Genomic DNA, 13,517 nt, shown 5'->3' on the forward strand with positions numbered 1-13,517 from the left:
CTGCAGAACTACAAGTGTCATTGCAAATGGTTTTACAACTGATTGTTTCCTTACTTCCTTTCCAAATTTCGTGTTACATGCCATAAACAAGTAAAGAGGTGACAGCAATGCTTTCTTTTAAAGCCCTTCTTTGCAACTGAACAGGCTAAAATAATGCCCCAAGCATGAGAAGAAGCTTTAACAGAAAACAGCATGTACAACTGGTGCACTGAAGTGCAATTGTAGTGAGATTTACGATAGAGACACCTTGGAAGTCCTTGCCACCCTAGTGGCTTGCCATGATTACACCAAAATAATGGAAATTGAAGTTTCCTTTCCATCCACATTCACATCAAGGAGAAGTGTAATTAAGACCTTGCTTATAATAAGATGTAGCCTCAAGCGACTGCACAACTGAAGGTAGAAAATGCAGGTGGAGTTGCTTTAATATCGTGTCCTCCAGCACTCCTAGAATGCCTCTGAGACCTTGCTGTTCCTCTACCTGTCCCCAACCCCTACCCCTGCAGCAACTCTGTATGCAACAGGACACACACCACTCTGCTGACAGCACTGTGCCACCTCGCTTTGGCACACCTGAACGCCCAGCTGAGCAGCCGCTGTAGTGCACAGCAGCGTGAAATGGCCAATTTGTCTTTGTCTATGTTGCAGCAAGGTGTAAAATCCTAAAGGAGGAAAGCCTTTGGGAGCTGGCAGCAAGGCAGCAGAATGCTGTGAAATCCACACTGGGGAAGCCTGAGATGGAGCAAGGAGCAGCTCAAGAAAAAAAAGATATACAATCACAGAGTTCAGCACGACTCACACAAAGCACAACAGTGTGAACCCCATAGAGCCAATACTGATATCCTGCCCCTGCCACAGCCGTGGATTACTTCCTTCCATCTTCCATCCAAGCTCATTTTCACTGCCTTTGCTATTCATCCTCTGTGGAAAGATTTCACAGCCCATAAAGGAAATTATTGGGGATTTGTGAAAGATAAGGACCTGCAGAGCAGCCAACCACCACACTGCTGCAGCAGGGAGTCCCAGGGAAGAGCAAACCACCAGCACAGATAAGATATGCCTCCTTTCTTCCCTCCCATGTCAGTCTTTGGAAAGCTTATTTCCCTTATAGTAGCTCAAGAAAAAAAAAAAAACATGGCCTGATTTTCAGACCAAAAATGCAAGACTCATGTTTTAGCCACAAATCAAATCCCAGGCCCTAAAGCAATTGAAAATGGCATTCCATAAGCTTTAAGTGTTCTGTTCAGAAGCAAGAATGGATATTCTTGAGGGTGTCGCAAGGGATGTTTGCAGAGATTTTTGTAGGGAGAAATTCACATGTGGTTGGAATTTCCTGGAGCTGCACAAAAAAGCAACAATGATGGGTGTGCTAGAAAATAGTTCTGTGTTGCAGTAACAGCGACCAAGATACAAAAGTGGCTGCCTTTTCATAGCAGTAGTTGCTTGAAATTGACACAACATGTTTTTCTCCTTTTATACAGAGCTTAGGAGCAAAGAGTAGACTTGAACTTCTGCAGCACCCTCTATGGGAGAGGTCACAGGGGAGGGTTACAAAGACCTTCTTCAATTACAGTGCCCTAACACTGCTAGGACATACTTGCCCGTAGAGTTATTCAGAGCCACACTTGCAACACACACCCATTTTGAAGTTATTTTAGGTAACAAGAAAAGGGCTGCAATGCCTCAAATAGCCCTTTCCCTGTAATTATGAGCCAAGAGTAGCTGCATACAATGTAAAGAAAACCTTCCTTTGAGTGCATGCCTCCTCAGGATCTGCCCCTTCCATGCCAGATGTGCATTTGCACTAATGCTCAAGACAGGACCCTGTGCCACCTCAGCTATTCATCACACACAGGTCTAGCTGAAGAACTGGAGGACAGGCACTAATACACCAACCAGAAACAGACAAGCAAATGAGGAGTCAAACTGCTTGAAAGTAACATGTGATGATTTGCTGTATCAATTGTGCTCCAGTGATTAGGACAGGAGATCGAACTTCAGCAAGGTATTCATTGAAAGCATCTTTCTGAAGCAGCTGCCATTGCAAGTTCACCACAACACCCTGATTAATTAAGGGCTGACTAATAAAGCATTGCTCTGTTTCATCATGTGCCATAGCCTGGCTGTTGCACAGGGCTGGCAAACAGACCAGGACTGCAGCACAGAGGTTCAAGTCAGGTTGCCACTGACCTGGTAATGGATTTTGTATAAATAATTTAAACACTTACTGGCTCTTTTCCCTGTGTAGAATGTAGGAGTAATTAGCTTTTCTTTTATAAAATGTTTTCAAATCTAAAAATGAAGACACTATAGGAATAGATAGTTTGTCATCATATTCTAGTAGCAGAGTCTGTCCCATTTACTTACTACATACATCATAAGTAGTAATCACCCATATAAAACACTGAAGCAGTGACCCATAGGTAGAGTACTACAGGGCATGTGAGCAGTAAAGATCAAACTCCACTGGAATAGCCAAGCTGTGAGCTTGTGCAGTTTGAACCTTACATCTTTTAGAAATGAGCTGTGTTCAAAGGGCACATCAGGCCATTCCCATTTGCATGGCTGTAGGTTTCAGCAGCAGGTTTAGCATTCATATCACATGTTGCCTGCCTGTGTTTTCAATTACTGGGTAATACATTGAAAAAACATCAGCAGACCCAAATGTACACATGCATTACATTACACCTGTCCAAGGAAAGTCTTCCCACAGCAAGCACAGCTTTCCCAGTCATCAGTGCTGCCTGCCCTAAGGAGCAATGGCTAGGAGCATTTTTTCATGTATACGTTATAGGAAGTGTGTTAAAGCCTGGAGTTAAATGTTGCTGTTTCTTTTTCCTTGTGATTACAAACCTCCTTGGAGCATTAACAGACATAGACAAGCAGAGCCTCGGGCACTGCAATCCCAAAGCCTACTTGATGTAAATTAGTCAGTCCTAATGATAAAGGTCTGCTCTGGCTAGTAAAAAAATAAAACGATTTGAAATACTACAATAGTAATTAACAAGGCTAATGAAGATTCCCATGTGGGATATCAGTAAGTGCAGGAGAGCATTACCATGTGGCGGAAACAAGGAAAGGGGAGCTCTAAACTCAAGACAGCATAAGAATCCCTGGTGGCAGCTGGAAATGAATCAGAGCAGCAGAGTTTAAGTTAATATCACATAAAAGAGGCAAGGAGCTGAGAGAGGTACAAGCTCCTTTCCTTCAGGAATAGCAAAACCTAAATGTTCCATGCTGATGCTGAACCAAGCCATTGAGAATGGTTAACTTCCCATCAAGCCTCCCTGCTCCTCCTCTTCTCTATGTATGCTCAGCTATTTCAGGGTCAGGCCACATCAGGAATGCGAGCATAACTTGGGCCACCAGAACATCTGCTATGGGGTATTTCCAGCCCATCCTGACACAAGAAATATCTGAATCATGCGAGAAAACCGGTTCTCAAAATCTCCAGGCAAAGTTTACAGGTCAGCTTAGATAAGTGTTGTGACTGCAGCTCAGATAGAAGAGCCAGGTCCTCAGCTGCACTGCCTGGCATCCTTCCACCAAAGCAAACAGAGTGCCGCTCTGGCCCCATACCTAGATGGGTTGCCAACAACCAAGCCAATGTGAAATACCACCTCTAAGAAGGATGGGAAAAATAATTCTGTTGGATCATATAGAAAAGAAAAAAAAAGGATTTGGGGTTTCCCAGTCTTGTATGATTCATGGGGTAATTCAAAGGAAATCACTGCCCACGTCCCCGTGACAAACGACCTCCAGGTCCACCCCGGATGAAATCCTCAGCCAGGACCAGAGGGGATGAACACCAGCACATCCACCAGCTCTCCCAGCTCACCCTGCCTCGCAACCATGATCCCTGAAAGCATGAGGAGAAATAGAGCTTGCACAAATGCATGAAAATGGGCCCTTCCTCTTACTTACAGCCAGATTTGAGAATGAGAAGGCTGATACTGCCCTTGCAAATGGGACCAGAATTATTACATTTATGGCAGAGCCAGATGGATTAAAGAGAAAACACCACCTCCATTTCTGTCAAAAACCTCCCCAGTCATTCCTTTACAAGCCCAGGCAGTTCATCATATTTCAACAACTGTTTATATTTGGTATCAACTCTCTTCACAGATGCCTGTGCCCACATTGTAGTTATAGCTACACCTCATCCCTTTGACACGAGGACTGTTTCTCGTAGTATCTACAGCAAAGCAGAGGTGGATCTGAGCAGCTCGTGCTGTTAGGCTGATGAAACCAAGAAAAAATGTGGCCTGTGTTTATTGAGGAAACAAAGCTACTTGCATAAATAAGCAGGAGGCACAAAAGCAAAGCAAAGATGAAATAGCACTCCAAGGGAGGCATTTTACTCATTTTTGAAGGATTTCTGTGCAAAAAAATAAGTGACAGGAAAAAAAGCTTTCTTCTCTAAAAAGAGAAAATGTTCCTTTTTAGTATGCTCAAAAAATTTTAAACCCTTAGGGAAGAAGAAATTTTAGAAGCAATCTCAGCTTTAATCAACGGTAAAGAGCCAGTCTCCCCTCCATTGGGAATGGACTCATTTCCAAGACATTTTTACTAAAAAAAATAACCAAAAATCAGCAAAGGGCCAAAAATTTGTTTCAGAAATCAGAATCTGAAATCTGAAAAGCTCTCCAGTGCCACACAATGCTATATGTGTCATCCTGAGCAGCACAGGGAGGCACAGACCCACACCTGGTGTCTCTGGCCAAGTCAGGTTAGCAGCACACAGGTATCTGCATAGCCACCTCTGGGAACATATCAGAGGTCTTGGATACCTCCAGCAGCAGCAGCACCAGGCAGCAATTCAGCTTACCAAGAAGTGAAGTTCTAGAGATCAATCTCAGTCTACATATCCATCTTTCCTCTTCTTTGAGAAGCCAAGATACGATTTCCCTGTTCCTGGAATGAGCACTTAGCAGAGATGATGGAAAGTAAATCTAGCACAAGATGATGGAGACAAGTAACCATCATGTTTTCAGCATCCAGAGCAACAGACACAGGAGTGAAATCATATCAGAGCAGCACATGAGCAAGTTCACAATTCATGCAACTCCAGCCCATAGGCAGAGCCATGATGGCATTCATCAGGAACTCCAGCACCAATCCAGGTTACAGAAATCACCTCCTAAGCATCCCGAAGGGGACTTCTGTGATAAACCGCAACACAGCTCTGTAGTTTAAAAGCTCAGATTCATCAAGGGGGTTGTTATAAGTCTCACTTTAATATCATTTGCAAATGTTCCAATAAAACCCTCAGCCTTGCAGCAAGTCTTGCTCGTAATTCCATATCATTGATTAGTTTAAGCAAGCTACAAATGGCAAGCTGTCTGATAGTTTGTTAATGCAGGCATTTTCTCTCATGTGCACTCTTTAGAATAACAATGAATGCAGCATCCTTCTCTTGCCAGATCCACTTTGAGCTTATGAAATACTAGCTCTGTTAAAAATAGGATCTTTGCAGTACCTAAGCTTAGCAGTCTGACAAAAATATCAGATGTGCAGTATACCTAGAAAAGATGCACTTGAGCCTGAAAATTCAGACCTAATCTCTCTTTTTATGGGCTCTGGGAGGAGAATTTTGGCAAAGCCACTGCACAATGAAACAATAGATCATGGAACTCAGAATCCTCAAATCTGGCTCCCAGAAGTCAAGGCTTCAGGATCCAAACCCCTCGCTGGCATTTCCAAGCCAGCAGAGAGAACAGTTCAGTTCCCTAATCACTCTTTGAGGTCTGAACAAGGAGCCTGGGCTGCACACTCAATGAGCCTCCATTTCCTATAAGGCCCATCATGCCTAAAGATGTCAGAAGGAGGATCAAAAGCAAAAGGAGCAAGGGAAACACCAGGTCTTCAGGAAGCTGCTGGGGAAGACCACTGCCCACATGAACTGTAATTAGCCAGATGCATCACAGCTGACCCCATCTCTGCCTGGCTTCCCTGTGACAGCACATTTATAACTCTCCCAGGCTCCATCCACTTAATGTTATTGCAACGCTACACCACGTAATCACATTTACACAGGATTTCCAACCGCCAGTAAAAAATACCCCATTTTCAGTCACAGCCATCAGGTCCCTCCCAGCCTCATCCCAGGCCCCAGCCCATAGCACCGCCACATCCTGCCTATTGTCTATAGCTATTCACAGAAAACATGAAAGAAATCCCTCTTAAAAGCCCCTCCTGACCATCCTGCCCTGCTGCTGCTCTCCCAGGGAGGTGCAGGATAACAGCAATTGAAGGCTTGCTTCCTTTGTAGTCTATTGCCCATCACCAGGACGCCATTAGTCACCAGTATAGGTGCTGTGATGCACTCCGGACTAGCACAGCTGTATGGATCAGGGATTTGTGGCTCAGAGTTGCAAATACTGCAGAGGGAATAAAGGCACCTCCAGGATAATCACGGGCTTTTTTCTAGACCTTGAGAGCTTTTATAGACTTCTTACCTCAAAACCATGTTGTGAATGACAGCACACAGTTAGGCTAATGGTTGAAAAAAATCCAATCCCCAAAGTGTCCTGAGTTAAGGATGGGGAAAACAAGGTCTCATCTACAAGCTTTATACTGTGAGACACAAGTTGGATTCCACACGTACTGTTTGTACTCTCCTTTCCCTCTGTGTATATTTTTCTCATCAGGAAGATCAAAACAAGATTATTTATTTATACCCTAACGCTTAAGAAACATTGTACTGCAGTGAATCAGATTTGAGGCTCTTTATGTTCAACCATTTGTATTTCTGGCCTGTGGGATAAGAAACATTTGTCCATTGGTTTCCTAGCTGTGCTCTCAACTCTCATTATTTCACTACCAAATATTCCCAACCAGAATAACTTCCCCTATCAGGCTCCCATTGAGAACGACATACCTGTGCCCAGGAGGTGGATACCTTGGGTGGGTGCTCAGCAGCTAAGACCCTGATGCTCCCTACATTCACCCTTCATACCCAGGCTCTCTGCAAGGTGCTGCTATGGGTGGCCACATGCCCCATTTCACACTCCTCTTCTTCATGGGACCAAATGCTCACATTGCACAGAGGTAGATCAGCTTCTCTATTTGTTTTCCCAAGTGGTGAATATGTTCCTTCTTCAACAGCCCTGTAGAGTCGCTGACCCTTTTATGTACAACACTAATAGATCTCACACTCACTAACCTCTTCAGAAGATCTAGAAATAAGAGTCTATTTTCTCAGGAAATTGCATCACTGAAGTATCATAATGAAAATGCTGTGGTTTGTTGTTCTACACTGCTGGAAGTACCAAGATCAAAGAATTAACACATGATTCAAGATTAGATCTGGTTTTGCAAGCATGCAAGGAAGTGTTTGTCTTTGATATGCAAAGAAAGAATCATTAAGTAAATTTGATAACATCAAGCTAGTAAGAGCCTTCAAATACAAACCAACCAACCTCGAGGTAGTTTGGGAGAAGTACATTGATAAGGCAGCATTAAAAACACACTTCTAAAGCCTTAAGACAGGATTTATTTCAAACAACCTTCAAGGCCTAGCATCTCTGTTTCAGTATTTTGTCTCCTGACACCTTTCTGTAGGTAGATGTGGGAGCAGGTGCAGCTAATGAGATCATTTGTCATATCAGCAACAAGTTTTGTAGCTATAGGGCTATTTAGGATTTGGGGTTGGAAAGCATTCGTCTCCGTCATTTTCATTCTGAAAGGTGGAAATTTAAGGCAACCTTTGAAGTCCTCTAGATGCCATGAATTTGTTTGGCTTTTTTTTAAGAGCTATTAGCCCTTTGGAAGGGACCAACAGAATGCCATGCTCAGATCATCTAGATACTAAAAATGACACCCCATGAGGCATTATAGTAAAATAAATGTTACCACTGATCCATGCATGCAGTGCTGTAAGGAGGAAAAAACATCTCTGCTTCACTTTCTCTTGAAGACAGTTACAAAGCCTCATGGTTTAGAGAGGCAATGGTGGTTCCTTATGTCCAGCCCCAAGAAGGCTTTTTTCCCCCACAACAAATCAGAGGACTTTAAGATGAGTTTCTGAAATAAAAGTAGTGTTTGGACTACTGCGTGGCAGATGGTACGGCTGCAGATGAGGCTGCAATACACAGAGTGGCTTTTGAAAGACACAAATGAATTTTTATGGTTCCAGAACAGACACGGAGAAGAGGGAGGCTGTCCCCAGTGTGACAAGTCACTCTGCTCCTTGCTTTCTTGTGTAGATGGTAGCACAGCTTGGAGGATTATCAGTGTTAAACCTGTACCTGCCTCTGCAGCCAGCCCCTGCCCCAAGCAGAGCACAAAGGCTGAGTTCATCCCAGGCCAGCAGGGACAAAAGGCACAACTATTCACCCAGCTCATTGCACTGACAGGCTGAGCTGTTACCAGCTTCAAGCACAAGCAGAAGCAAAGCACACACACACACAAATATTCTCTAACTCCCTCCTCCTAGCACTGCAGGAACCAGCAAGTGCTGTTTTCCCTGGAAGACTGAGGCATCAGTATTTCCTTCCTTCTTAATGCAGCTCTTTATTGTCCACAGTACTTTGGTGCCTCCGTTGCTCCTATTGCACAGCTGGACAAACTGGGGCACAAATACACGTTGTGAAAGGCCTGAAAGCAGTCAGAACCCTGTACACCATGCCAGTATGTTTGCCACAGCCTTGTATTTAAGGAGCTTTAGAAAAATAGCAGCGGCAGGAGCCGGGCAGATAATTCAAACTCATCTACAGCCAAAAATACATACACTCTAACTGCAGTACATTATGGGAAAGGCTACATTCCCCTTTTATTGCCCATGTCATCACTGGTCCAGAATTAATGCCTGAGCCCACAGCATTAATTACCCTCACTTTGATATCTCACAGGGAATGCTTCAGAACCAGTGAAGCCCTGCAGTCCCTCATCACAGCGCACTTCTTAAGCCCAGGAAAAACTGTGATAATCGATATTGATTGATCTCTGCATTTAGTCCCGCAGCTGCTTCTAAATCACAAAAAGCACTTCATCAGATAATGCATCTTTTTAAATTTACCAAAGAGGTAGTTACGCATAGGCTTCGGGGGCTAGACATGCGAGAGTGCACTGATGACTCCTAGAATAGATGGGAATAATTAAATGCCTAAAAACACAGCTCAGACTGGAGTGCTGACACAGATCCCACTTTGCTGCCTAAACAGCATGCCAAGGAGCATGGATTAAACACCCTCCAAGCAGCTGAGATCCCTGCCCCACCATCCACAGCTGTGAACCCAAGTAAAGTGGGGCCTCTGGAAAAGGAGGCAGTAGATTAGTCTTCTGGATTTGTCAATTGGCACGTGGATGATATGCATTTTATACCCCCTTCTACTTGAGACATGGCATAAAGCTCTCCTTTCCCACCTCTCTAAAAGGCCCCAAAACTACTAAGCCAAGAGGATTCCTTAAGCCCATCCTCCCACATGAGCTCTCCAGGTAAAACAAGCATGAACACCCCAACTCTGAAACCCATCAGAATTTCACCCACCCACCTCTTCAGCAGACCTATAGCTTAGCTATAGAAACTTTGGTGCAAAGTAGAGCTTAGCCACAGAAATACCACCACCCACAGGTCAGGCTGGCAAGAATTAAGGCTGACAGGCCTTACTGCTATATCTTTGTAGGCAACTGACCCCAGCTGTCAGATAAACCTTAAAAACTTAAGAACTCCAATCATGCAGACTTGCATGTGCATTGCATTTCATTAACATAACTCTGTTTATTTCAATTGTGATCCAGACATAGAAGATTACACAGCTTTTGAAAGCAATGGGAAGGCTTGATCCAATAGATCCAATATAGTTTGCAAATGCCATCAATGCTGTATGTGGAAGTGAGAAGAAAACTCAGATAAAATGGAGACATTTTCAGGAACATTATCCTCAACTTTGTCACAACAGTCAAACTGGTGGTCACGCACACTGGGAAGAGGAACACATTTATAGCACCCATGCACAATTCAGCCTCATGAAAAAGTATTAAACCATTTCTCAGAAAAATAAACTCCTTATCTAGCACTCACACTAGACCATCCATAAACTATTTTATTAGCAAAATCCAAGATAGGCTGGCACTCATGAAAAAAAAAAATGAAGCCCACCTATTTCCCCTTGGCAGTTGCTTTTATTCTTGATCATAGCCTGAGAATGACAAATAGCACTTTCTTCATCAGCAGAACAAGAGTTCTCCCTGGTAACCAATGAAGCTGCCTACTCTCCTTAAGACCACATCAATACGTCTTCACTGAAGGCTGGGGAAGCCCACAAATTCACAGTGCTGGGATGTGCACTTTCCAAGGGCATCAACTTGACACCGTATAAATATTATATGCCTTTCTTTCGCTTTGTAGTTCAGAATTGATTCATTCTAGAGTAGCTTCAGAGCTGAGTACAACATAATTCATCTCTAGTTGGCACTCGTCTCTGAACAACAAACCAGGCATCCCTACTTGTAGTGATGAGTCCCTAAGAAAATGGTGACATCTTTTTCCATGATCGACACCACAACCCTACTTGTTTTTCGCCCACTTCCAGCAACATAGCTCTCCCAATTCCTATTCCAACAACACAGCTTTACTAATTCCTTGCCCTCTTCTCTCACTGTAAGCTTGGTTTTGTTTTCACCAGAAATTGCAGAAATGGTAGCAGAACAGAGGAGCAGAAATACCTCCTCCCTGGGCAATGCTACACCTGGTTGGGAGGGAATACAAAACCCACTGCCTACAGCAGGTCAGCAGACACCCAGCTGCATGCTGGCTACACTACCAAGACAATAGAGATTTGGTGGCAGAGCCTGAGGTAAAGATGACTTTTTTCCATGGAGGCCCAGGGGCTGGGATTTCAGTCTCTATGTCACTCAAGGCAGAGCAGGATCTGAATGATAAGCCACAGGGTTGAGGGAAGCCTGCTGTGGAAATAGGGCAGAGCAGCTATAGCACTGCTATGGATCACATGGAGCCAAACCTATACCAGCATTGCTTATTTTATACTTCCATGCAGTGGGGAAGGATTTTAGCCCAATTAGCGACTGCTTTACAACATTACTGATGAGGCATACCTGGATTGCCTGTTTCACAGCACTGGACCCTCACCCCAACACAGCCAGCAGTTGGCCACAGCATCTGGAACCTCCATCAGGCCGGACACCATGGACATCCCAGGCCTCATGCTACCAGGAGTCCTGCTGACTTCAAGGTTTGTATAAGCTTCAGCATTGATAAGTCTGTACACATAGTTGGCACTCAGCTGAAAAAAATGTGGTCCTGACCAAAAAAAGCTTTAGATACTCCAAAACAAAGATCATCTGCTACAGGTCTCTGAAAGAATGGGAAAGTCTTCTGACACTACCAAATAACTCATTTTAAACTTCAACTGGCTTCAAAAAACATCACTATTCTCAAACTGAAGCAGAAATTAATTTATTCCACCAGAACACGAGTTTCATAACTACGAGCAAAATGCCACGGGGAAGACAGCTCTGCAGAAGAACTGGAATGATTTCTCAAATAGGGTTTGCTACCCCTCAGTACACTCCTCATTTCAAGCACTGAAGCGAGATCAGACTTAAGCCTCTTTAAACACGATACACCTTCTGTAAGGCCACCTCAAAGCTCAGGTGGTGTCACCCAGGGCGAACTCTGCTGGAAGGTGTTCTCAGCCAACTGCTTGAATTTCTCCACTACGTATCCCTATTTTCCCCTTATTCACACTTCAAGAACCAATTTTTAATTTTTAACATTTATTCTGAAAGTGGGGGATCATCAGAACAGTTTAACATCAGGTTAATTTCATTCACTGTATTCTCTGAAAGGTCATACAGCATGAACACAATACATTGAACTACTTCTCTCCTGTTCTTGCCTTCTTTGTTTCCTCAGATTACATCCTCCAAATCCCCTAACACCAGTGTGCCCTGATGGAATACTAACAAGTGATTGAACACCAATGGCAAAACAGACTTAGTGCAGGAAAGGGTTATGCAAACCTTCCCTGTGTGCTGTACACAGAATGCTTCAGTGTGCATTGAATTAGCAGTTCAATTTATGGTGACAGAGCTACTTTCAGACAGAGATAGAAATCACTAGAAATAGAAGCAGAAACTGCTCTAGTAACTTCTTAGAAATGCTCCACAACTTCCACACCTCTCACAGTCTTGATCAAGAAACAAGGGAGTCTAGCTCTGAATTTTCACTTAACAGCAATGAAATAATACACGCCCCAAGAGTTCAGACCTTGCAAGAAATAACCATCTATTTCCCATCCCTTTTCACTCCTACCCCCTCCCTTCCCAAAGGGTTCTGGAATATCTTTACCTCTTCCCTTGGAATTTTCCCCTGCTTTTTCACAGGTCAGGTCTTTCTGGCCTCAGCTCAGGCACCTCCAAGGAGAAAGCACAGTCACACTTGAAATCCTGAGTTCACTCTCAGATGCCCTTCCTTCACTTTATCAAGCCAAGAAAGGAGAGTGCCAACAAATCCCTACTGGTAGAGTGAGTTTCCTCCTCCAACTTCAGTTATGATGGAAACTCTACATATACTGCCTAACAGCAAAGGTCAGCCTGTTTTAAAAGGCTAGAGAGTCAGCTGTCATTTTTAAAGCATTAAATGAGGTGTGAATTGTAGAAGCTCATCTACAGATGCGTGTTCAGGTCCCTGTTCTATTGCTACACATACTATAGAGGTCACAGCCTGCAGGGTTTGGTTTTTTTTTTTTTTACAGTTTGACTTTGCTCTTTGCTAAGGGATCAATAAAATGCCTCAGATTTCCTTTTAATTGCAACTTTGTCATTGAGGGTGTCTTACCCTAGGTAGTAAGCCGCTAGTACTAAATATTGTATTGCCTATAGCTTATAAAGGAATAAGTAGCTCAAGTACCATGAGCAAAACCATTGCTAATTGAAATGCAATACAATAAGCAAAACTTCCATTCGATCACCACAAGATATTCAACAGTTCCCATTATCAAGAATTCTCATGAAACTGCTCTTCTCTCCCCACCCCAACAAGTTGGAACAAGAACATACAGTCTCAAAAGACAACTGGTTTTGGGATCACAGCTAGTTGACTTTAAGCTAAGCTCTCATTGATGTCTGCTCAGAACAGAGAGCTTGGCAGCACTTGCTCAAGTCAGGACTGTTTCGTTCAAGAGAACTAATTTTCTAACAGGGCTGCTTTACAATGGAGGCTTCACATCTTTAACTACAAAAAAAAATCCTGCAGGAATGCCCTGGTGGTAGCAGCTTATCCCCCCTTCTTAGCTCAGCTATGAGCATTGACATCAGGCAGCCAGAGAACAGGAAAAGGGAGCACCACTGTTAAGCCTACTGCAGGAGCAGACATTTACTTTAATCCCATTCCCAAAGATGACTCACATTCCTTAACAGAACTTGAAAGTCAAGGTTCTACCCTTTAAGGTCTTCATCTTCTTTCAGCATTGGCCTCAAAGCAATTTTCCATGTAAACAGGAAAGTTTTAATTGCATAAAGGATATTTCTGCTGTTTTCATAAGAATTCCTTT

The 13,517-nt window shown here is 43.5% G+C and overlaps 1 long non-coding RNA gene across 1 annotated transcript in view; it reads right to left on the reverse strand.

The window, feature by feature from the left end:
- The window catches only part of LOC121111073, a 35,918-nt gene extending 22,609 nt beyond the window's left edge, over nucleotides 1-13,309 (reverse strand). The window contains exon 1 of the long non-coding RNA XR_005860649.1: nucleotides 12,314-13,309. This is a non-coding gene — a long non-coding RNA (uncharacterized LOC121111073). The remainder of the gene's footprint in view (nucleotides 1-12,313) is intronic.
- Nucleotides 13,310-13,517: the final 208 nt, after the last annotated feature.

This window comes from Gallus gallus, chromosome 6 (assembly GCF_016699485.2).
Source record: "Gallus gallus isolate bGalGal1 chromosome 6, bGalGal1.mat.broiler.GRCg7b, whole genome shotgun sequence".
Classification (NCBI taxonomy): Eukaryota; Metazoa; Chordata; class Aves; order Galliformes; family Phasianidae; genus Gallus; species Gallus gallus.